Source organism: Phalacrocorax carbo, chromosome 1, assembly GCF_963921805.1.
Source record: "Phalacrocorax carbo chromosome 1, bPhaCar2.1, whole genome shotgun sequence".
NCBI classification, from domain to species: Eukaryota; Metazoa; Chordata; class Aves; order Suliformes; family Phalacrocoracidae; genus Phalacrocorax; species Phalacrocorax carbo.
This window is the reverse complement of record NC_087513.1, coordinates 73,431,045-73,457,559: the sequence shown is the minus strand read 5'-3', so window position 1 is coordinate 73,457,559 and position 26,515 is coordinate 73,431,045. Positions and strand designations below refer to the sequence as shown.

At 39.3% G+C, this 26,515-nt stretch overlaps 1 protein-coding gene across 4 annotated transcripts in view; it reads right to left on the bottom strand.

Moving 5' to 3' along the window:
• Nucleotides 1–26,515, bottom strand: part of SOX5 (SRY-box transcription factor 5) — a 722,172-nt gene that overhangs the window by 439,286 nt on the left and 256,371 nt on the right. For all 4 annotated transcript variants that reach the window (XM_064459677.1, XM_064459668.1, XM_064459692.1 and 1 more), the window contains exon 3: nucleotides 20,830–20,892. The gene's annotated coding sequence lies outside the window, so the exon portion shown is untranslated. The remainder of the gene's footprint in view (nucleotides 1–20,829; nucleotides 20,893–26,515) is intronic.

Sequence of the window (26,515 nt, the reverse complement as noted above, 5' to 3'; positions counted from 1 at the left end):
GTTCACTAATGATTAGATCTGTCTGTCCGCATACGGCAAAAGTCCAATGCTCAGAGTCATTTGGGTGCCAGAAATGCAGCTTCCCAACAACATCAAAACACACACACACACACACCAAAAAAACCCACTTCTCACTGTCTTTTGTGATTTCATTTATTATTTAAGAATTTTTTCCTTTAAAAGAAATATAAAAAGCTAACATGAAAAACAATGCAACCCATCTCTCCATGAACGTAATGGTCCCAAACCTTGTGAAAACACGATTGCAAATTGAACCCTTTGGGAACAAAACCAGAACACTGTAGTGTTTTGCACTAAGTCAGAGATGGGAGAATTTGTTTTAATCCCTCTGAAGCACCTCTATCTTCCACTGCTCTTTAAAGCTGCAGTAGTACCTGAACCCCTCCTACCCTTTAACGGGGGTACGAGCACAAAAGTTGGAAGTGATTTTAGCGCACACACACACACACTATGACCCCAATAACGAAGACATCAAATGATTTAACAATGATTATGCTTCTTCACGGCAGAGAGAGACTATCAGTCCAGACATCCTAAATCCCTGGGTAATAACTTCTTTGAAGCAGGTGAAAGGAAAATTAAATGGCTCGCATGAAGAAGAGCAGATACAGCCACCAAAACAACCAACTGGTGAGCCTCTGCCTGCTATCCTGTTTGTGCAGATTTCTTCAGGAAGCTATATAAAAATATGGGAAGAGCAAGTAGAAATATGTATATTAAAAATATTTTTGTACTTATAACATTTAAATATTTCTGTTATTTCTTTTGTTTCCATTATCCCACTATTATTTTTTTTTATGGAAGCTTACTGGACAAATGATTTGAAGACTGAGAACTTTTCTGTCATGAGCATTGTTTATAAAGCTAAACAAAAAAAAAGTTGGGAATTTAATGTCTATAAAAATAATATAATATTGTAATTATATAAGCAATATAAAAATATTACACTAATAGACTTCAGCCAATTTCTCTTGCTTACACAAAACCTTTTGGTTCTCTTTTAACTAGTGCAATGTTACCACATCTGGTTAACCAACTAATCTTTGTTTAGGTCTTCATTAAGTAACAGTGGCTTTAACACCACACCTAGCAGCAACCCATCTAGCCTTCTCTCCAAAGCAATCCGATGACCGTATTTTTGAGGACTGAACCTCAGAAAAGCACAGGAAAAAAAAAAGAGGCATTCCTAGAGATTGCTGTCACTGTATTTTTCACAGCTGTCTTGACAGGGAAAAGGGCTAGCAGTGTAACCTTATAAAACAAACAATGCAAAATCTCAAAAACAATATTGATGTCAACTTTCAGAAAGTCCCAATTTCCTGAGAAAAAGGAGAAGGACCCAGCAGCTAACACTAAGCAACACAGGATCATTCAAGTAACACTTCACTGAAGAGTGTAGTAGCATTATGTAGAGATGACCAAACTACATGTGACTACATGTGAACAGACCAGCTGGAGTACCAGAAGTCAGCAGTGGCTAACCTCCTTACCAAGAGGTGTATGTGTATTTTTTATCTATGCTGCCAGCAGTAGCACTTATGTAAAACTGATGACAAGTTTCATGAGGCCAAATCAGTCTCATTTGTATTACTGGCTTGTCAGCAGTGGTCCCTGTGAAAACCTTGTAGGATAACAGGAACCACAAGCTTAAATAAATGTATGTGTAGCCAGCATCTAGAATAGTATTTTACAAAAACCTATCAGGAACCTCTGCAGAGCAATTTAGGATGGGAACAGTCAGCTAGTCCACTAATGTCACAGGGGAAATAACCATGATGTGTCCAATGCAGCCAGCTCCTGAAAGAGCCCCTTATATAATTTAATGCCATCCATGTACAATGAGTTGTGAACAACAAAACCCACCATTATCTATCAGAGAGGGCTGACTCCAGAAAAGCTATTATATGCATTTACATTTGTACTCCAGGAGTATATAAGTGATGAGAGAGAGACATAAAAGCAGCTCAGAAGCTGGAGAGGCATGCAAGTGAGGACAAAATCATGTTGTCCACTTTCAACTGCCAAGTTTAGACATGAAAGTGAGCACAACCAGAGAGATACTGGTAAGGTGTCTCATGTTCAAATGCAATCTTTTGTTTTCAGTCTTATACACGAAACCTGATGTTTAGGGGCTGGTATTGCTGCAAACATAGTGTTGGGAAGAAGTTGTCTCTAGCTAATAGCTCCTCTCCAGCAGCAGGTGACTGAGATGGCTCTCATGGCTTCAACAAAGATCATACCAGACTGGAAATACTGATTTAATATTTCCTACTGAAATTTCACAGAATAATATTGGTTATAAAGCTCATATAACATATTGAAATCCCTAAATCTTGTGTCTGAACTGTGTGACATTTCCATTAAAAGGTTTACTAAATTTAGAGCTGATGCAATTCCTATGCAACCCTTATGCCTGAAGAGATTTGCACTTTGGTATTCTGATGCAAGTTTGGAATATTTCTACTGATAAATATTTTAGAATCAAGAGTTTTCTCATCTCTCTCTTTCCTTTTGCCTGTTAAAACAGAAATCACAACATATTAATAGTTTTTCATTAAAAGTAGTCAGAGTTACTATGCTCCTTAGAGTGTGAATTTGACCCACTTATTTACACTATTTACACCCTCAGATGTTTTTTTTTTTTCTCCTAGTGCTTCAGATGGGGTCACACAGATTGTTTTATTCCATTGCTAGCACATGTTAACAGCCTCCCAGTTAGGGGAAGCTGTGATATCTTTCCCATTTCCCAATATTGTCCTGTTTCTCCCCACCCCCCCCCCCCCACTGCTCCCCCAAAATACCCCAGTGAAAACAAGACCCAGGAGAAAGCTATCAAGAGCGGAAAGAAAAAAAAAAACACCACCAAAAACAACCCCCAAAAAACCCCAACCACAAACCCAAAACCGAAACCAAAGCCATCGCAACCAAAGATGTGAGCACAATAAAGCTCCACAAAAAAGCAAAGGGAATAACTAAAGAACATGTATTGTATATGCAGCCTGCTGAGAATGCTATTTTTCAAATGTCCTCAGCCCAGGATGGCCTATTTGCTGCTTTGAACTTATTTAATAACATTAAGCAAGAACACTTAACTATCTAAAAGAAGGATCAGTGGCATAAATCAGACATCATTTCACATATTTCAGGATCAAAGCTGTAAGGCAAAATGATTTGTGAGGACATTTGAACAGCTCTAATATATCACAGTTCCTTTTGAAGGATACTTAGGCATATTAGTTGCCCAAATGATGATTTCTTTGCATAGTTGTAGCCAAAAAGAAAAGAAAATTGAAACTTTTCATTCACGAATTGGTTTCGTCTATAACCTTGATTTATGTATAGCATCAAACAAAGCAGATGAAGAACAGCGTGAATTTGAATTATCAAAATTAAAACCAGGAGAGTGAATTGATTTTTTCTGCACCCCTCCAAATGATCAAGGCTAATCGAAGTGACCAGCACAGAAATTGCATAATCAGTAGCCAATACAAGTTAATAGGAGCTATATAACCAATGTCCAAGATTACAGTCATATTTCATTCAAACTTTCTAAAACCTGTCAGAATGGAGCATGGCCTACAGTACCATTTGACTTAAAGATAAGCACTAGCTGTAGTGTTCAACTTTATAGCTTATTTTTCTTCATATGCAAAAACTGCTTGCCATGGTAGATTGCCCAAGGAATGTCTCAGTTTAAAAGTCACTAATGAGAAAGGCTGGACCAGATGATTTCTCGAGGTCCCTTCCGACTTGGGCTGTTCTGTGAAAAATGGCAGTCATAAAACCTCCCCACACACTAACAGTTAAGATCAGAATCAAACTTTTCAAGTTTTTAAGTGTTGAAGATGTAGTTATAAAAAGGGAACGTCAACTTATTCTAATCCCTCCTCCTCTACACCCCCACCCCCCCAAAAAACCCCACTCACAAGCAAAGGTCAACCCCTTCTTTGGGCAGCTAGTCTAGAAAATACAATCAGACTGAGGTGTATCAGTCTCTGGAGCCAAGTATTAGTTACTGATTTTCCCTAAAAATCCAGAATTATCTGTTGTTCTCTCATAAACTTTCTGCACTGGTCTTCAGGGTTTAGAAAGAGCTAGCTACACCAGGTTTTTTGAAATTCAGGAAGACCCAGGCTCACAGCTGCTAGGGTACCAAGCTCAGGGCTTACATTATCAACAAAGATATCAGGTTGCTGCAAACTCATTACCAGTTGCTCCCTCATCCTGAATCAGTCCACATGGTGAGCATCTACTGTTCACGAGAACAGAGGTAAAAGCGATAGGAGAGGGGAATAGTACTGCTAAAACCAGGCACCAGAGCAGTCTCAGAAATCCCCAGCCTCTGGTGTGTGGAGGATGGATTATCACCCCGTCTAAAATAAAAGCAACAAGGAGGAGGCAAGAAAACCAATGGGAAATTAATATTTTCAGAAAATGTGTTTAGTGTTCACAAAACATAATAGCATTTAATGCTTTATAAAAGTCTGTTTAGCCAGCAAGTTATTTAAATTAGCAAGTCGAGAGTCACAATGCTAATTCCCAGTGAAAAGAAATTCTGTTTCTTTGTTAAAAAGTAATCCCATATCCTTCTCCCATGACATGCACACGTATACAACCTTACCATAAATAGCATTATTCAGTAATTACAGCAAAGAGGAAGGTTAAGGAATACCTCTTTTCCCATGCTCTCCATCCCATTAGGATACAAACCCCACTACATTCAATTAAACATCCAAACATATTTGCTGAAGAAAACTAAATACTCGTAGGTCCAACATTCTCAATGAACTAATAGCAAACTTCTGCAGGAAACAAACTTAATAATCAGAGCTTCTGTAGTATCATTTTGAGATTATTCTTACAGTTGCTTGCTGTAACTTTTTCATGCTCCTCCTGTAAACTCTGATATTGAGGCCACATCTTTACAACAATGACTGGTAAGTTTGAGATTCAATATGCACTGAAATCTAGAGGAAGACTACTATGGATTGTGCGCACCCTGACTCAGGACCTCCTAGACTTGTCTAATACATGACATCCATAGAAACACTCACGTATTCTCGTACGTGTACACGTAGAAACACAGAATCTGGACAACAGACCCAACAGGAAGTATTTATTACAAATACATCAGAAGAACAAGGGGTGGGTACGAAACCACATTATCAATTTACAACCATCTGATAACAGTAGACACGCCCAGCTGGTCTGATGTCATAACAAGCCCACTGGTTCAGCTCAAATGCCTGCCTAGCCCAGTGGCCTGCCCCAAACAGTGTTGGCTAGCGAAGAGTCAGAGATACAAACCATCTACAAGCATGGAGGGATGTCTGACATAGGAACTTCCTCAGCCACAGGTTGCATATCTACGCTTAACAGTACTTAGTGGATTCTTGCAAGAACTTCTAATACTTACAATATCTTGTAACAAAGGGTCCCACAGTTTAGGTATGCTCACCTAATTCTTGTAAGTGTTTCTGTAGGCAACACAAAGAAATGGACTTTAAGGGAAATAAGATCTGTAGGGAAACCTGATTTACATGTTTAACAAAACAAGAACACACAAGTTTTAGTATTTGTTTAAGTAACAGCATTTGAAAAAGCTTCACTTCCAATAAATGCTGTAGATTGAACTCTGCCCTTTGCAAAGCATCATATCTGAAAAGGGCTTACTGTAGTACAGATCTCAGCTGCACGTTTAAAACAAGCCTAGACATATGGGGGAACTTTCCATAGATTAAATGATACTGAAAATAATGACTAAACACTGAGTCAGAAAAAAGTAACAAGAAGATATATGCATCCCCTGCATCCCTCCACTCAGCCAAGTAAGATGATGTGTAAAGAAAAGATAAATTGCACTATTCAACAGATTAGAAGAATTACAGAAAGGTCAGATATCTAAAAAGAGAAATGATATGCTGAGAAAGAACTGAAAGAGTGTATAGCTCTAGGAGGGCAGTTAATATTTTATGTTACAATAACTCAGAAATGTAGGAAACTTAACTTTATCTGGAAATACAACTCTTTGGATTCAAGTAAAATACAGAAAAACCTCATCAGTTTGTGTTTGTTTCTTTTTGAATGGGATCAGATGGGAGGACAGACTCTGACCCTCTGTTATCCAATAGCCCAGCACATGAGCAGTCTCAGTTGCTGAGAATTTTTTGGGAAGTAAAATCCCTCTCAGAAAAGCATCTCTGTTTGAGAAATCAATTTAGCACATATGTAATGCTAATTTTTATGAGTCAGGGCTCAGCGTAGAAAAAGGTAGCCGAATCAATCCCGAAAGCAGTAAAGCAGTATGATGTTCCAAGAATGAAATGGTAGCACTATTGAAAGCAATGGTATTTTTGTATCGCTTCAAAAAGACATATTTTTTGACAGATTTTAGGAGGTATACATAGTAACAAAAAGGAAAGCAGAAGAACTTCAGTATCTTAATATAATAACTTTAGCAAATTAAATTATTAGTGCTAACAATACAAACCTGGAGCGGGAGTTAGGCGAACACATCAGAAAATGTCTGAACCTTTACAAATACAGACAAGACTCAAAAAATATTCTCAGTTGAAAAAAGTTAAGTAATTTTGAGACGCCACCTTCAGTGGGCAGATGCCTGCCATTTCTGATGCCCAAGTCTGACCAGGCTCTTCTTGCACAGAGCCCTGAGCGTCCCTGAGCCCCGTGCACCCACAGGGAGGTGGGCTTGCCTTTGCAGTCAGTGCCCACACCAAGGCAGAGTGGGAGCATGGCTTTCTGAGCTGCTACATGTGGTGGGTGAGAGAACCAAGAGAGTTACTAGATTACTAAAAACAACAGTGGAACAAGGTGCTCAGGGATACTGTCAGGGAAGTGAGAAGACTGTAGAACCAGAAGAGGAGGATTTCTGATGCCTGGAGCTAGGGGAGATGAGAAGGTAACTGTGGGCTGTTACAGGACAAACGGAGAATATGAAAAACTTGAACTGTTAGTCTGGAAGAGCATGATGAAGACAAGCAGAGAGTGTCAGCATCCACTGAAAAGTGGAGACCAGAACCACTTTAGTGGGAAAAAAGGCACTAAGGCAAGAAGACCATTAGCAGTATAGACAAGCCATGAATTGACTGGTGGAAATGGGTAAACAGGGAAAATGGTTTAGGAAAAAAACCTGCCCTCCCTCCCCAGCACCCTGACAATTCTCTCTCTGTCCAGGGTGATGAGAGGGCAGCAGCCTATAGGTATGCTGCTATAGGCAGAGACAGGGAGAAATCAGTGCGGCTGGATATGAGATTCTCACAAGGGCAACGAGGAGTCAGTATGATGGACAGGGTGACATTTCTGTTTTTCCACACACATGTACATAAACACTATTCAGGTGGCAAAGTAAAGAACTTGAGAGAACTGCAGGATTTAAGTTGACTGTACAATCTTAATTCAGTTGTCTTGTGCATATGTATCATGGTAGAATATAAATATATCACGCCAATCTTTTTTACATAAAATGTCACCCACGGGATAGATTCTGCTTGCTTAACAAACAGCCAGTTCATATTTTGTTTATTTTCAGCATTTGTTGTAAAAGCCTGGCCTTATTTATGATATATTATTCAGACTACTCTCTGATAAAGCAATTTCTTTTTGACTTTTCTGCAGTCTCTCATCAACAGAGCCAGTATACCATATCAAATAGAGCATTCTACCAACACGCATACCCACAAGAGGACTAAATTAAGGTTGCACAAGTTACCTTAATTATGCCTCCCCACCCCCCAGTTTCTCAGTGCTTGGATTTTCTGTTTTTCTTGTGTAATGAGCATTGTCTTTTCTGGTTGGTACCTGAACACCGCTGCAACACACTGCAGTCATAGCTACTTTAGTTACTGTAAATTCTATTTGAGATAAAAGTCGCATTAAGATATTAAACAGACAGGACAAATAAAAACAATAGTCAGGAATGTAGATTATATCATTTCCATCTACATATTAATAAGATATTGGAACAAATATCATGACTGTTCAATATTCTTTGGAGCACATACCTATAAAGAAATTAAAAAGATGCACTATGTTTGAGAGTTTAGTGGTATAAACAGATTAGACTCGCAAAGAATGGGAGGCAAACAGATGGAGAGGAAACTCAAGAAGAAACCCCCGCAACACTCCAAAATCCCCTAGAGCAGGTCACTGGCAGAACCGGGTCTCTGCAGTCCCAGCCCAGCGCCGCCTCCCTGAGACCACGCAGCCTCCCCCTGAATCGCGGGATGGAACCAAATTAATCTGCGGGGCTTCCATGGAAAATCAGGAATACAAATCAAAATCTCCTTTATTTTAATGGATTAGGAGTACTAAAATTCACTTTCCATTCTAATGTACTGGCATTAAACTTATCATTTTATCGTTAAGATTATTGTTTTCCCTACACATTTGCAATAGTATCCATCATGACAGTATTGGAGAGCTTTCAACATCTCCATTTCAGTTAAATGAATTGCATAAATTCTCCTATTTCTACAGAGGGCAAGAGGCACAGTGGATAAGAGGTTCTTAGCAGGGCTTCTGTAAAGTTAAAGATGCACAGATCTGTAGACTTAAAGACGCACAGACTTTGCCTAAATCTGATTCATTATCTTCAGTAATAACAAGCAGCAAGTATTAATGTAAAACCTTTAAATAAAAAAAACGTTACCAGCAAAAAGGAGTATGTAACTTTGGCTGTTTCTATGGATTTTAATTGATTTTTAATCTGCTGATGGTAGACTGTAAATAACTGCTCAAAGCATACACAAGTGCAAGTCAATAGGAAGTTTTATTAGTTTGCTTTCAGAGAATTACAGAAATGATCGAAGGACTCTGAAGCACGCAGAGGCCCAAGACCTGAATGGTTTCTCTTCTCCTCACAGGCTGTTTGAACACTGCCTCCACAAGGGTCCAATTCAGCCAGAATTTACATTTGACTTCCGCACCACGGAAGATTAGGATGGTTGCAAAGTGCTAACATTTTATTTTTTTTTTAGAATAGGGCCCTAATTCATTGGCAAGGCAGCCAGTAAAAGCTCTTGTATATAGCACACCTCATCTATAAATCACTTCAGAGTTCCAGAAAAGGTTCTGAAACACATCAGCATTTTCTTTTTCCTTCTCCTGTAGTGAAAAGGAAGGAAAGGGTTGTGCATGTAAAAATTTACTTTTTTCCACTTCTTTTCATCCCTTTAAATGGCCTACTGTTTATATTTTCATACAGGCACAACCTGCAAGTGTTCCCAACACCATATTCAGATGTTTTTCTTCACATCAATTGTCTTGCCGACCTTTAACTTCCATTATCTGTGTACAATGGAAAATTAAGACCCCTGAAATAGTCTTCTCAGCCGGTACCCGAACCTTCTCCCTTTCCACATCCCCCTAATTCCATTCTGCCATTCAAAAAGAGGTTAACATATAAAACAAGTTTAAAAAAGCTAAGCCAAGAAATGCCTTATTTTTAGTGAATCCAGGCTACCAAAGCAGGAGAAGAAAATGACAGAGCACGCTTCTTCATAACCAGCCTGAGCAACACCTCTGCTTCTACCCCTCCTCCCCAGCAATGCACCCAGTGATAAACAGCTCACAGCAACACATCTATGCAACATCAACACCCTTCGTGTTTTGGAGAAATCCTGAGAATAGTCATCTCATGCTACACTCTTAGTCCTACAGCTTGGCACTAGATATTTATGTGACTCACCCAGAAGTGGAAAGTAAGAGAAAAGTATGCAGCAGAAGTGCAGCAGAATACACTGTGGTTCCCCAACCACCACAGACACTTAGGAGGTTGCTTTAGCATCTTGCCTATAATTTAAACTGACTACCAAAGAAGTATTTGCATACTTAAAAAAAAAAAAAAGGCACAACAAAAAAGCCAAACCACAAGCAAAAACAATAGTCAATTTTCTTAGCCAACCTACAAGTTTGTAAGGAGGGTGGCACCGTCGTTTTCTGCTCATCTGCTCACAAAGCGGGGCGGGGGGGAGGAAGCTCTTTGCTTAAATTTAAAACTAATGATACCTCAGCACAGGAGAGTGAGAGGAAATGGCAAAAAGCAGTCATAAAACTACATACATATCAAACACAGGACCTTCCTTTGAGAGGACTTTGGCAGTTATAAAACACGTCCAGAAATCACTCACTTCACTGTCCACCCTTTAAATAGTCAACTCTACCTGATTCATGGGCCCTGGGCAGTATCAAATTTGTGGATTATCTGTGTGCAAAGATGGCTGTAGTCATCCAGTATTACTGCCCACATCATCAGTGATAGAGTAAGAATCCGATTACACATCCCTCATGGTGGTGGAAGATGACACAAATTTTATCACACATTACAATGGCACAGGGTTCTTCAAGGCAAAAAGGAAAATCATACCGTTGCTGAAAAAAAGAAAAAACCCACTAAATGGAAAACCAGAAGCTATTAAGATTAGAATATAACCCATTTTACCATCTTTATCAAGATAAATGTGTTACCTAACGACATAGAAAGACAGCATATTGGTTTCATGCCTAATTTGAGAAGAAAATATTTAACATAAATAATATTTATGAAGATATATCTGGCCCGAATTCCAAGAGGTTATCATGAGGGTCTTAGAATACTTCTAATGTGAACTGCAAAGAGAAACACCAGTGATGTCCTCCCTTGGTTAGATAATTTGCCCTGTGGTACTTCCTGAGGATGTCTTTTTATTCGGTCATTGTGCATAGATCTTACACACAAAATTGAGCCCACAGATTGCTCACAGAAGTATTTACTTTGGCGATTATCTACATGCCATGATCAGTCAAGAAGTGTTATTTCTGACTTGTAAGTGGTTAGTACATATTCGAGAGAACACCACACGCAATGCCAACTGAGATATTTTCCAGGAAAATGCTGATTGTGCCAAAGTCCTCAACACTTTTAGGGACGGTAGCTGTTGCAATGATCACCAGACAGCTGCCAAAAGCCTCCCAGACAGTGAGTTCCTTGACCGCACATAAGAAAACCAAGTTCCTGAGACAATCTGCATTATTTGACTGTCTCAGGTTGATTCCTCAGACAGATTTATACATATCAAGATGTGCTTCAGCAAGACACTTACTCTTCTGTTCTGTTTTGACTACAAAATAAATGGTTAAATCCGTAGTCACTGGCTCATAAAACAATTTGTTGAAATAATGAATTCAAATATACTAATAGGATACAGAGGTTCACTGTTAATTGTTTAATCCATAGCTGCATAATACTGTGCTGAATTATTTTCCCCCCTTTTACCCCTGCTAGGAGCTGACACAAGTACAATAATTAAAATGAAATTTCAACACAACCATTTGGAAAATGGCCAACATTTTCAAGAACTTATAATTTTCTTCCTCCCCCTTTTTCCCAAGATAAAATACAGTTTTGACATCTTGGTAAAAAAACAGTTGCAAACTGTTACTTACAATTTACCAAAAAAAAAAAAAAAAAAAAAAAATCACTGTTTTAATCATGACCTTTCATCTGTCCTTGATTTGGAGGGAAAGGCTGGGGGAAATTGGCCACTTACAGAAACAATCCTACTGGGCTCTCATCTCACTGATTGACAGCCTCATGTGACTAAACACATTCACAATTACAAATGAAAAATACCCCTCTCAAAATGGCAGAACTTATCCTCCATGAAGCAAGATGTGCTTGGAGCAAGTATAGCTTTTAGTGGAGATGGTGAAAATGACCTTTGAAATATGTGATAAATATCAACTCTTCTGTATTGTCCATCTCCAGCCACCTTTGACAAAAGGATACTCCCAATTATTATTTACTTAAGGCCTAGAATAGCTAAATACTGGCCATGTCATTATTACAAGAATGAAAAACATTAATAAAAGCTAGTGTTAATAGTTCAGTAATAATATATGCCAATAGGCTCTCGTCAATTTAAGATTATATGTGAATATGGGCTATTTGAAGAAAAGTACAGCTACACTATTACCTGCCATGTCCTTACAGATATTTTCAAAATGTGACAAATCATTTCATGTTTGCTGTTTAAGACTGTACAAAAACAGTGCCTTGTTGGCATTTGTCTGAGCTCACAAGGAACCAGTTCAGTGAGTTAAGCAGAAAATGCTTTACTGTTTCCCAAAGTCACTCTTCTGTCAGCTTAACCTTCTGGTTGGACTCACGGTGGGGCCGAAGAGCCCGGTGCCAGGCAAAGGTGAGCTGTTGGAGTGCATGGCCAGGGTAGGGGCCGGTGGAGCAGGTTTCTTTCAGCCTTTCTTCCAGCAGCAGGTGTGGGTAAGCGCATCACCAAACCATACACCAGAAGGGGACTTGAGTGACCTCTGGCTCTGCTGCTGAAACCTTCTGGAGTCTCTCCCTCGTTCCTTGAGTTTGCCAAGGGCAAAATAGGTATATTGAACCACATTTACCTTTCTAAAGGGCTCTGAAACCTCTAAAATGGTTAGAGTGCCAATATAGCCCACCCTGCAAATGGCCAACCAGCTCCCTGCTGTAGAAGTTTCTAGCGACACCATAAATACCATGCTGCTCTGCAAGAGGCGGATGCATTGCAGAGCATAGCCTCTAAGCTGTTAAGCTGACTTGTGAATCAAGGAAAAAAGGAGGCTGAAAACTATTTCAGACTCCTTCATACTTTTCTCTAGACAGTCGTTTCCAAAATCAAAAGTCAAAACCAGAGCAATTTGGCAGAAAATGCTGTGTAATGAGCCCCAGTCAATTTGGAGGGGGGAAGACCCATGCTCTCTCCCCTTCTGTGGACTCCCCTAACCGCTTCTGCTTCTGTAGTGGAACCACACCCAAGTCACTAGGCAAAAGGACAGGCAGGAGCTTCTTATACGGGTGCAATCACACGTACCATCACAGGCACTTCAAACGGGCTTCATAAATCAATCGCTGCATTGCTAGTAACACTCCTACAAACACTCCTTTTCATACAGCTAGTATAAGGTATGAGTTTTACTGTCTTGAAGCAGGCTCAGAAGTTTCACAAGCCTTCTGAGAAAAGGGTAGGGGTTTCCCCTCTCCCTCCCGCCAGCACACCACCTCCCGAAAGCTGGGGAGGCACCGAGCCGAGCAATTTGGAACAGGACCTGCGGCAGCAGATCGGCCCGGGCAGAAAAAAAACACTTGTCTGTCTAGGTAAGATCCCTGCCAGCCTTCCCGCTAAAATTAGAAAACAGGCGACAGTACCTTGGCGCCTATCACTTGCTGGAGACAAATCTTTAGCTCTTTCCACAGCCAAAGGGTGGCATTTTGATTTCTGCCTGCCAGCTCCAAGTTGCAATGCTACCTTGCTATCGGCCGGGCTCTTCGGCAGCAAGACCTCCGCCTGGCGTCAGCTGCCTGCTCTGCCCCATCCTGTCCCCGAACAGAAGAAACGGGCGAAAGCCGAGCGAGGGTCAGCAGCTCAAAACGGGCGAAACTTTCCAGAGAGGGGACAACAATTTTCGCTTGCTGCGGATTAAAACTCTAGCCGAGCTAGGTCGAAAAGTAAATTCAGCGTGGAAGCAGGCGCGCTCATAATTCACACAGTTATATCAATATCACTTTTTAATCAAAAGATCTCAACCTCTTTCACATAGATCACAAACACTAAGCGTCACAATATTCCTGTGACAGAGCAATGAGTTATCGTGCCTACTTTTATTAAAAGTATTTAAGTTGATCTATTACCTATGTAAGTTACAGATATATCCTACTGTCACAATCTCAAACACATTGATCCTCACAAATCTTCTCTGAAGTAGGGAAATGCTATTTTCTCCATTTTGGGTAATTGGAAATGCTGGCACAGACAGACTACGGCCCAATGTAAATGATCTAAAAATCCACCTAATCCCTGGGCCTCCGCTTTAGGCATTTCTGAAGGCCTAGAGACATCCAAGTAAGAAAACAATACATTTGGGATTAGGCACAATTTAGGCCTAAATTTAGATTGAAAACTGCCCTTAACGCACTCAGGTATCTTTCGTGCCGTACCTCCCGGCAGCCAAAACACGCCACGGGGCTCTCAGCTAGAAGCCACGGCTGCAGCTGAGCACCACAGGGGACAACCCCACATGGGCTCAGCTGCACAATCAGGGCTTCAGGCTGTCAACTCTCAAAGCAGCATCCCTTCCTTCATCCCTAACTGATATAGAAAATATACAAATATCCACGATAGGTATAATAATAATACTAATAAAAGTTTTTGTTATAACAAAATGCCCGTCCTCTCAGTTAAAGATCCAATATTGAGAAGTTAATTCTTCAAGGAAAAGAAAAAGTTGCTTTCCGTACTTAATTGCTTCATCTTCCTTATAATAAACTATTTTGTGATCATTAGAGAGGTTTACACTCTAGAAATAATGCTGAGAGGAAGCAGCACAGAGGCTAAATTTTTAATTTAATTTTTGAAAGTGAAAAATGTCTTGGGTAAAAATGACACCTCTGATTTTTCTGAGCTACAGATAGGTTCAAGCACTTAGTGTTTGGCTATGCCTGCATGTATATTATAATGTTACCATGCTGCTATGGTTATTATTGACAAGCCTTTTCAAAGAACAATGTTTTCTGTCAAATGTGAAATGCAGCATGTTTATGCTAACAGAAAATAAGATGCTCCTTACCCTACTGTTTTAAGTTGGCACTTTATGAAACTATCATTAGACTATTATATTACCATAAAAGGTTGGAAACAAAATACTGCTTTCAGAAAATTATACAAAACCCATGGGTGTGGGGTTTTTTTTTTAATATTTTTTTTTTCAGGTCTCATTTACCCTTATATTTGACACAAATGAAAATAAAACCGCATTTTAAGCTCCTGGAAATGACAATATCATGTTATCTAGATAAGTAACACAAAGCTATTATTGAAATTCTGATAGCATTTGCTTTACTGGTAAAGGAAAATTACCTGTAATGCATAGTTTAAATAATTACTTTTAAACAAAAGCTTCTTTTCTACATCACTTATTTATCTTCTGAGACCAGCTCAGCAGGGCTATGTATTTTATTAAAATTGCCTTCAGACTGCTAATGGCGGGGTGTGCGTTAGCACAGGAGAAAGGATGGCGGTTTGACTCCTGTTCCTAATATTGGGAGTCGGTCCAGACACTGAAGAGCCAGAACTCTGCTGTGCATTTGAGTATGTTAGCAACACTTGGCTTGCCAATGATACTGGCGACAGCATTTCAGGATGAAGGGTCAGACAAACTGGAAAGCTTGTAATTGTGCTTACAGCAACAACAAAAAACAATTCTGAAATCCGTTTTACTGATGTTTCACTTGATATCAAGTCTCCTGACGGGAAATTGTTTTGTAAGCTCTTGCCCAATATTTCTCCGTTCTCTTTCTCTCACGCTCAGGCTTGGATGTTCCCTGTGCCATAACAGGAAATGGTATAACAACTGCGAGCTACTCTGTGGTGAGTTTATGTTGCAGATAACCAACACAAATCATCCAGGTAACTTTCTGGTAGATCTTGTTTCCTCTCAGAGGAAGCCACAGTCAAAGTGCGCTTTGATCCACGAAGTGTAGGCACTGAAACCTGAAGTCCTCCTTCCGGAGAAGCCATGGAGCAAACACACACCTGCACCCATGGCTGCAGCTACAAGCTGTGGCTGTGGGTCTCACCTGCCCGGCATAAACAGGGACTTGGTTTGGTCACTACTTTCCACATGAAAAGTATGTGCATCTACATTCTCACACCCTTACACTGACCATGTTAATTTACTTGATTAAATCATTCTATGTTTATATGTGATCACATATTCATGCAGTTAAATTAATCTGTTTAACATCTTTAAAGTGATTAAAACTCTAGAAATCAAAAGCTATGATTTTTCACATGAGCAAACACCACAAATGCTACTTACACTTCAGAACTGATTTTGGTAAATGAGGTGGTCTCTTTCCTTTGTTCAACAGATACCTGACTGGAAGCAGAAAAAGAAACAAAAACTTCCTGGAATTTTGTAAATGATCCTGATATTGACCCAAGAGAGAAAGCAGGATTTGTCCACTGCATTGACCCTGTGTTTCAGTGAAGATTAACAGCTCCTTAGAGCTGACATTTGCTGGAATTTTAACTAACTTTTAAGTGACGTTTAAGGAAAACCACGAGAAATATTCACTAGCCGATTTTCACAGGTTCTGAGGTGCCCACACACCACGTCAGCTTCAGAAGGAGACTTACTCATCACCTCTGAAAAGGAGCCCAGATGCACACTACTTCCAGGTAAGCTGTACCAACACCTCCCAGTAGAAAGCAACATTACTAAACACACACAGAAAGCAGGAAAGCCAGATAAAGCTCTTGACTCTTCCCCCCAACCTCCCCACAAATAAAGAGCATTTCCCCTTTCGGAAAGAATGAACAAGAAGTTAACACCCACACATAAGCCTCAAAGCCAAAGGCAGGCAAACCTTTTTAGAAATCCTGCCCCTCAGCTGGCCCAGCTACACCAGGGCTGGTTAGATCCTGCGGACCAGGACTGGAAACAGCAACGGGACTTCCCACAGGGAAGCGTGAATGAAATACTTGAGCTTTTAACTACTGATTCACTTATTCATATTATCTGGTTTTCAGAAAGAAAATTATGCACCTATCAAAGTGTACCCATGTGCAGGACATATATAAAACCAACTTGTTCACAAGAGGAAGGCAGAGGAATCGCTTATCTCCAGGGGCAACTTCGCAATTTCTAAAAATTTTTTTCTAAAGAACAAGCAAAATCATTAGCACAAAAATGACCAGGACCACTCTGACCTAAACTAAAGAGGTAAAACTAATCCAGCCATGCACATATAAAATTTGCTCACTTGTAAGAGGAAATCAGAAACAAGCGTGTGAGCCACCGGATTACAATTTCACATCCCAAGCAGGTTGATCCAAGGCATTTTTAGGTTTATGACATTTCTTCAAACTCTAGTGCCGCCTTCTCACTCACAACATCATCTCAGCTGCCCTAGCAACACTGCTTTTAGGAAAACATCCCATTTGATCAGTCATCTACTCTGCTGTTTCTTAGAGCCAGGTGATTTTCATTGCTCATAATATTTAGGCAAAAGGTCACCACCCATCCTACCTAATGTGATTCCCAAACCCATCAAGATTATTTAAAAAAAAAAAAAATATCGTCTTGGTTGCACTGAAACTTTTTAGAACAAAACAAAACAAAAAAAAAGAGCAATAAACCAATAGCTTCTGCTTGTCAGAGTAGAACATGTGAAAGGACATTTCATACACATTTTCTGGTGAACTCAGCTTCTTCAGTTATCATTTCCCATTTGGTCCCATCACTGGAGGATGTGCATGATTTTAACTTGTGTCATCTAGGAATAGTCATCCACTGATTCTCAGCTACCTCAGAAACTGCTGGATGTAAAATGAAGGGGCAAGAACCTTATCCAAAGCCTCTTCAGAGCTATAAAAAAATCCTAATTCCTTCTTAGGCAACAGTGCTTGCAGTTGAAATCCACAAAGCCATAACAGTAAAGCACCCTCGCATACGAACACTCCAATAATATATCACAATACGGTTTGGACTTGTTCTTTTGACATAAACATGACAGTCTTTAGACCTGTAGGTCTACCGATCAATGACACATAGGTACCCACTCACAAGCCACTCCTGCAAACAAGCCTCAGTCATGGATTTTTACAAAAGCTAGCACAAAAACCAAAACTAAAAGCCATCCATGCAAATAAAAGATTCAGATCTCAAAGTTCAGGGTGACACAGAAAACAAATGGTGTGCAAGAACAGGGGCTTCCTCCCGCCCACAGCCACACTCAGAAATGCATGCAAATATTGTGAGCTTGCAGATTACCAATTTAGCAGTTGGTTTCATTTTGAGACCTTTTTGGAGGGGAAGTAATACAGTAACAGCAATTCCTCCCAACCCACTTCCCACCGTTGCCACACAAACAGACTCAAATTCTCAGGTTGACCAAAACCATATCTGCAACAAGAAATGGGATTATAATGGGAAATTGCCTGGGAACATTTATATTATTTACCAATCTAGAGACAAAAATCTGAGGCAAGCGTACAACCTCAAACTCCTTTTCATTGTTTCATAGAGCTATGCTCTCCAGCCTACAATGGGTGTCCAAATTGCACAATACAAATTTAACGTACTTTAACACATCTGCATGAAGGAAGTTTCTGCAAATGTACTAATACCCACTCTTTCTCATCAAAAGCATAGAGAGGGAAAAGTCATTAAAATTTTTTACTTTATTTGGGAAGTGGTTGAATAATATTTTTTTTCTTTAAATGTCTTTAAGACAACCTATCCAGAAAAAATACCAACACCCATCCTCCCCCCATCCCCCTTTCAATCTCTGGCTGCTTTTCATTTTCATCAGTAAGACAAGTTCTGCCACATGGTTCAAATTTTTAATAGATTAATCTTTCTACTGTCATTTTTTAAAAAATAAGATGTTAAATTAGACTGCAGGGATAAACAAAGGTACGTATGTCTCTACATACATTTGTATATACATGAACATGCTGGATTTGACAGTTGTCTTCTTCACCCTTTCCATTTCACTTGTTACCACTTTAACTGCAAACTCTTTGTAGCAGGATCTATGTCTTTCTAGTCTTACTTGCACTTACAGTCCAAATTTGATCAGAGTTTATAGTAACATAATATTTATATGCTAAGGATCTGTAATAAGAAATCACTCACTATTCCTATTGTGTGGAAGGTACCTCTATGAAAAAATCAAAAGGAGCACATGAAAAGATAATTAATAAATATGAGAGCTAAACGTGTTCTGATCAAAAGCACTGGAAACAGAGGCTAAGCCTGAAGAATTATCTGAAGTCTGCCATACTTTAACTACCAGTTCCTAGCAGACAACTAAACTGTTATGAAAAAGCACAGAAACTGAGCTTTAATACTAAACATATGACCCAGCACACATAGGGAGACAGCCTGATGCATTACACTGGGTTTGCTCAGAGATGATGTAACTTCACAGCAAAAAACAGATGCCAGTATATGGTTTTGAAAACTTCAAGAAACCAAGAAAGCACTCGCAAATTAAAAAACCCCAAACATCCAAACCCAGAAGATAAATTCTTCCAAACCAAACAACACATCCCTAATCATCTTCATGTACAGCTTGTTAGAGGTCTATTAGCGACATACACGGTAAAAAACAAATCCTTCGTTCTCAGAAAAATTTTGCAACTAAAAAAAATATTTCTACAATGTTATACATTTAGTTTGTATTGATGAGTTTTCTTATAAGTGCTAGGGACCAAACTATTTTGGATTAGAAAATGATTTATTCTTTTATCAGCCACAAATTTCTTTTGACCTCTGAGTTTGGGGCAAACTTGCTCTATGTGCCTGCAAACTCTCAGTCACAGGAGTTACGTATTTCTCGTGTTACATCTTGATAGAAAGCCCCTCCAAAAAGCAGCACAGTGCCACTGCACTGAGGTCTGTGCAGATGAGTAAGGGAGGCACTCGCTGCCCCACAGAGCTTACTATCCCTACATCAGACAAAGCATGACAGGTGGACCCAGCAGGGAATTTCAGACAGGCAATACTCATTTTGGTGTTATTTACATCTTCCAGGTTTCTGAATATTAAAATTTAAATGTATTCTCACAAATTTGTAGGAGGGGGAGGAAAAAAACCTCCAGGATTCTTGCTGCAGTGCATTATGAAGAAAAGGCAGAGAAGCAGAAATAGATCAGTCAGTCCCTGTTTGGGTAAGCTTTATCTTTTAAGACAGAGTCACAGGGCCAAGTACTGCAGTCTTGCTCAGGCACATCTTATGTATCAATAGCTTTGCGTCAGTAAGAACCCAGGAAAGACTGCAGAACAATTTATATAATTGACTGGATCAGCAGCTACACCTGTTATTAAGATTACTTGACACAAGAGATTAAACAACTACCTGCAGTTGTTCATACCCCACCAGTATTTTGTCATTTTGGCTGATTTATCTATGATGCATGACTGCCTCAGGCTGAGCATTTTGGAAACAGTACAACTTTTTCCAAGAACAAGATTAAGGAATACTATGCTTAAAATTCTTTGAGCTCTTCCTCTGAAAAGAACTCCAGTGCTTCAACCTTCGGAGGAAAGTTTGAAATCTGGCAGCCTAGCTGTGGCTTTTGTCCCTGAAAAAAAGGCTTTTGTCCTCAGATGTGCCTCAAGTAAGCCCTTAGGAACTGTCTTTGCAAACTGCAGTTCTCTGACAGTGAGTGCTTGGCTTTCCAAAGTTTTTATTGTGCTTTCAGCACAGTTTTTATATGAAAGCAGGTGTTGCATCTTGATTATACTGTATTTCACCTCGACCCCATTTAAAAACCATGTAGAACAGGAAACGAGACTAAAGTAATCAAATGAGTCTTCAAAGAAGAAAACACAGTGAAGTTACAGATATCACACAAGGACCTCAGTAAAACGTTTCTTGAAGAAATACAAACACCAGCCCAGCTGTCCACACAACACAGTTGTCACCCTTGAGCCGGGCAACTTTGTCCAAGTAGCTCACTCAGGCTGCCATTTATTATACCACCTCATTATCTATTTCCCAGCCTTTATTGTATTTCTCCCCAGGCCGCCCTCCCGAGGCAGGGAAACAGTTCTGCCCCAGTTGCAGGTGAGGAACCAGCAAAGTGAAGCATTTGCCCGTGGTTATGCAGAAAGGCTGCAAAAGAACAGGGAACCCAACCTGACTGTGCAGGTCCTGGGCCAGCCTTGTCCCCCAGAGCTGAGCCAACCTGCTGCCAATTCACATCAGCACTTCCAGAAACACCTTGCTGGCAAGTAAGAAAATACACCTCTTACCTGCCAAGTCTCCCAGCTTAAATTCTCAACTCCTCCTCTTCTTCTTTTCTTCTGCTTCCAACACTGAGGGCAGGGAAGGGAAAGAAAAGAAAAAAAATATATCAAAGGAAGAGCTGCAATTATCTCATTCAAAACCTTCTTCATATTCACTACAATGTTTTACCCTGAGCAAAAATCTCAAGGAAGTAAGTGGGGTTTCTCCATTCATTTTCCACCGAACTCAGGTCAGGCCCTTAGCAAAGCTCTCCCTAAAATACGAGACGCTGAACCTGAGAGCAAGACCTGCAGCCTGAGGAGGAGAGGGGGATCTTGTTAAAGGAAAATTAAACTGAGGGAAGCAATGGGTGTTAAGGAAAAGATGGGGATTGGAATCCCAGTGCAGCAAGGTGCTTATTCACAGGACTGCAGGAATACACGTAACTTTAATTGGAAGTCTGTACTCAGAAGGACACAAACTCACACAGGAACCTTCAGGGCCTGCAGAGGGGAAAAAAGGAGAGGGGCAAGTGGGAAACTGAGCCACAGTCAGCTGAAATCATTAGAAAGACTGACAGCAATTTCAGTGGACTTTGGATCATACCCAAAGCAGTAGAAGAAAAAAGAAAAAGAAAAAGATGCAGCAGGAACAGGGAGAATAAATGAGAGAGAAGATTAATAACGCCAAGAAATATTATTAGTACAACTTAAGAATAGCTGGAGAATTGCAAGTGAAGGGTTAGATTCTGCTCTTCAGGCTCACAAATGCTGGCTTGCTCCATCAAAATCAATGGAGTAGTTTTAGATTTACATCAGTGTAACTAAGAACTAAATCAAATTAAGGAGTACAGAGTAACTGGAGAAAAACCAAGCATTATTGAGCGTTCCAACACTGGGAGGCACTCAGATACTATAGTGCTGAAGGCCACGTTAGTAGATTGATTAAATGATTGATCCGTCAGTAGGAGATTTATCCAATATGCGAAGGAAACAGAGTTCTAAGTCAAGACTACTAATCAGCTATTACTTATATTTTCTGCATGCTATAAACATACAAAGGAGATGCTTTACAGAATTTGCAGTAATAATACCCAATTATTTCCCACTCTTGAGGTTAATTCTAACATTTTTTTTTCAACATTTTAATGGTGTTTTGTGAAAGTATATTGAAAAAAGTTTTCATAACAAAATCCCAGTAATTTCATGATCTCATTTAGATCATCTCTCCTCTGAGTCTTCCAGACTGATATTAAATGCTACAAAAACTGAAGCCAAAGCCATTTATACTAGATGTACACAATTTTTCCTGGACAAACAACAGAGGCTTTCTCTACAGTTCATTGCTAGGCTCATCGTGAGTTTTGTATATGACAGTGTGAAAGTAGCAGTTTCTTTTCAACAGTTTCAATGTTCCCTCAAACACAGACTGCTTTCTTTCAGATGCCTACTTTCACTAATGCAACACCATTCCTTATGTCCTGTACATGCTGCCTCTGTTCTAAGAACACAAACCTTAACAAAAATTCAAGCTCTGACTTGACGTAATCTTTCTTATCTTTTATTTACTACTTCTTTCCTTCTAAAATCACTGCAATTATCACATTGTACCTAAGTCCTTACCGTTGGGATTTCAAATGATGTGAACACTATCTGGCTTTACTACAAATAAAAATATTTCATCCAGTCTTCCTTCCATTTACGTGTTAAGTCCATAAAATCCACCTGTTTCTAATGATACTTGCAACAAAGCTAGTCACATTTTGTGACATCTGTCACCCACATATGCACGCATTTTTTTCACTTTTTAGTAGATAGCCTACAGGCACAGAGAAGGCTACTACTAGTAACGCAGGGAAATCTATTTAATGTCAAATTGTAGAGATTTATGTTTAAATAAGTGAAACATGAGGTTCTATCTAGTTCCTGCTCCCACAGGTAGACATTGATTAATAATTACAAGTTCAGTCCTTAAATTCCAACTAATAATCAGACTATTTTAAAAAGGGAAAAAAGGCAGGCTTAAAGTTTTCTGTTAAGTAAGTTCATAAAAGTTAAAATAATTTAAAGATATCTCTTTAAGGGAGAATGCTGATTTCATTTCAGAGAAGATTATGTCCTTGGCTGGATTATCTTCTAAATAGGATCTATCCAGACTTTTCGAAACATAAGAGAACTTTAACCAGAACAAGAGGGATATTTCCTACCATGCTGCAAAGCAGTAAGTGGAAAGCTACAACTTCCCATATGGAAGCTGAATTCGTGTTTCATATACGTCCATTTATAACAGGGTTGTGTTGAACATAGCATGACACACAAAACACTGCCCAACTTAGCATTCTTCTATTAGTTTGTGTATCACTGATGAGTGGAAAGACTTGTGACCATTAGACCTTGGAATAGGACCCAAGTGCCCTTATTATATTTCAACCTGTTCTTAAATACAGTTTCAGAAAGAAACAACATTTTTATAACACTTCCCTGGGAGTTACATATGTTTTGATTCCCAACGCTTGGCTGCAGTGGGATCAGAAAGGTATGATCCAAGACACAGTGGAAGGGAACTTCAGAAGGTTCCACCTAGATATTTATTTAAGCATGTTTGCTTAATTTTACTCAAAGATTATGCTCTTAACTATATTATACCCAATTTATTGCAGATTACAGGTTAGTAAATAGGCCACCAGTGCATGTATCTATGATCAAAAATTAGAGCTCAGTGTCTTGGGCGTAACAGCTTTTGTAGTTGAGAATTATCATCTGCTGCTAGAGGAAATGGAGCAGAAAAACTTGTCTGTAAGTCACCATTTCCCTTTCTTCCATCTCCCAAAAATAAACAAATTAAAGACATTGTGAAAGGTTTACAGTAAGACCCATGCAAAACTTTCACCACAAAATGTAAAAATCCCTCATGCTTCATTACAAATCTGAAAAACAAGACAGACTATCAGCAAACAACTTTCACACAATGATTAAGAGTGTTAAAACAGAACTAAAGAAAAACTCTGAGATTAAGAACTATGATTTTAAGAAGAAAGTGTTTTCATATGTTGTGGCCAAAGGCCAGGGAAAATTAATATTTTTAGAAACTGAAAACCATCTCAATAGGCAAGAACTTTTGCAAACCAGTTAAAAAAAAAAAAGGTAGTTTACATATCCTCTTGGATATCCCCAAATTTATGTTTAATAGTAGTGTATCTTTATCTCCAGGTGCAAACAGCTTGTCTCAAGAGTTGATAAAACTTCATAATTCAAGAGGATTTCAGAGGGTTCTGGAAATCTTTCAGAAATAGGCTAGAATTTATTCTACATTAGAAAAGAAACAGCACAAAACAAGACACCTATGCTACCCATCCACAAAAATAGCATCTGACTTCCTGGCTCTATTTTTGTGGTCAGCAAGACTTTACTTTGAATGCAGTCCCATCACTTCAGCAAATTGCCTCTCAAACAATTCCAGGATTCTCATTTTAGTGTTTTTCAAGTCTTAGATAGCAACCTCTCAAAGGCAGGGACCGCCTTCATGCAACTTGTCCATGAAGTGCCTGCTGTAGTGGGTTTTCCAGTTCTCACCTGCAGTTTCAGGATCCTGTTATCTAAGACTCTACAGTAGAACACTTTAACATCCCTCAAGCTTTCATCTTTTTCTTCAGCATTGACAATATGCAATTAAGGAAAGAAAGTACAAAGCTGGACACTTAAAATTGTAGAATTAGGTTTGAAAAGACCCTTCAGATTAACGGTTGGCCTCCATCTAGCACTTAGATGTCCCTACGCACGGCATCTACATGTCTTTTAAATACCCCCAGGGATGCTGACTCAACAGCTTCCCCGGCAGCCTGCTCCAGTGCTTGACAACCCTTTCGGTGAAGAAATTTGAACTTGAACCTACAAAAAACTGAAAGGGCAGCTCAAGAGCAATAAACTGCTCTGTTCACTTCAGTGAAGTGTTAGCACTGATAACCCAAGAATGACAATAAGAGGGTTGAAGTTTAAACTATTAAGACTTACATATGAAAAAAAGAACAGGTTGTACAAAGCACTATATGACTCCCCACTCTGATGTTGTAGGCATGTGGCATTTGAAAGATAACCTGTTTAGCCATCTCCTATCTAACAAGGAACCAGCCTCACAGAGCCTAACACAGTATGACAACTGCCCAAATAAGAGAGGGATGAATTCAACTGGCTCAGAGTTTAATAATAACATCCCACTTAAGCGACTTGCATAAGTGGAGCTGACTTCGTAGGCAACCTCAAAAGGGTATTTACACCCTTTTCTACCCTCTGCTCTCACTGCAATACTTGTACAGAACATTTCTTAAATCAGATATGGCAGAACCACTAATAATCCATTTGCACTCTGGGTGAGCTTGGCTAATGAATTCAAATGAGAGCAGAAGCAAGCCACAGACTGCCAGATTTTTAATATCCTCATATTTTCTAGTAATGGTGTAATTGTAATTAATGTTTACTTTGTTGTGTATTTTATTGTTGAGTCTTTGAAGTCCTTTGGGATCCCTTTGGGATATACAACACTATATAAATGTAAGTTCTTATTATCAAATAACAATCACTGGCCATTTAAATTATACAATAGCTGACTGATTATACTTAACCAAGTTAAAGCTCTAATAAAAAATGATTATATGTAATCTAAATTAAAGATATTTTTCCCCAGTTCAAAGAACTCAAAGTTCTTTGCATTGAGTATGCAAGTGCCCTGCAACACCTGGAGCTTGATCCTGCAGTACTGAAATCAGCTAGGACTTCTGCTGTTGTTTTCAGCAGGGAGATGTGGTAAGATGCTTGGCATAGAGTTAAGTATCTTGACAATTCTACCCTTCTGAAGCAGCAAAATTAAGATTTATTTATTTATTAATTTGCTAGAGTATTCACCCTTACCTCTAGTATTGATCCTGAAGCATATATAACAGTCATTTTGGCTGTATCACCTGTTATATATATGCTGCATGTCTGAAAAATTATTTCATAGCACAGAGATCCTTGAGCTTACACTAAACCTGTTAACTTAGTGTTGGTGCTGCCTACTGGGCACAGTGTGGAACATGAAGCAAGCAACTGGCCCCTCCTCCGTGGGTCCTGACCTCCTCCACTTCTATGATATCTCCACAGGGACACAGCCTCCAAAATATCTATCCTTAATCTTGCACACAAAATAGTCCAAAAAACCATGAGATTATTTTAGGATGCAGTAGATTCTGCGAGTGCTGTTGTCAGGCATACTTCGAAACACCAAAATCACAATTTATACATGAACTCTTGTAGGAGATTATTTAGTTGGCTTTGAACTGTTAGAAATCACATCTTCAAGCTTCGAATCCACTGGGGAAAGAACTAATTTAGCTGAAAGTCTAACATATGAAAACATGACTCCAGGACTTAAGGTTAGAAAAAAACCTTGCTTTTGCTTTCTCCTAATAAATACCACAAGACTGGGGGTAGGATGAGGGTGGAATGTGGGGGGAAACATGTCTTTTCTGGCTGACCTCTGCCAAGTCATTTCCCTTGCTTCAGGTTTCTCATCTGTGGAATGGGGGTAATGGCATTAACCTCGTTACTGATGAATAGCCTTGTAGATGGGTCTACATTATATTTCAATGATAATAGATCATCTTGTGGACCTTTTAGTATCAATAAAAAAAATATCCTTCCAGAGTCAATGACCTGCTGGCAAGCGATGACTAACCCA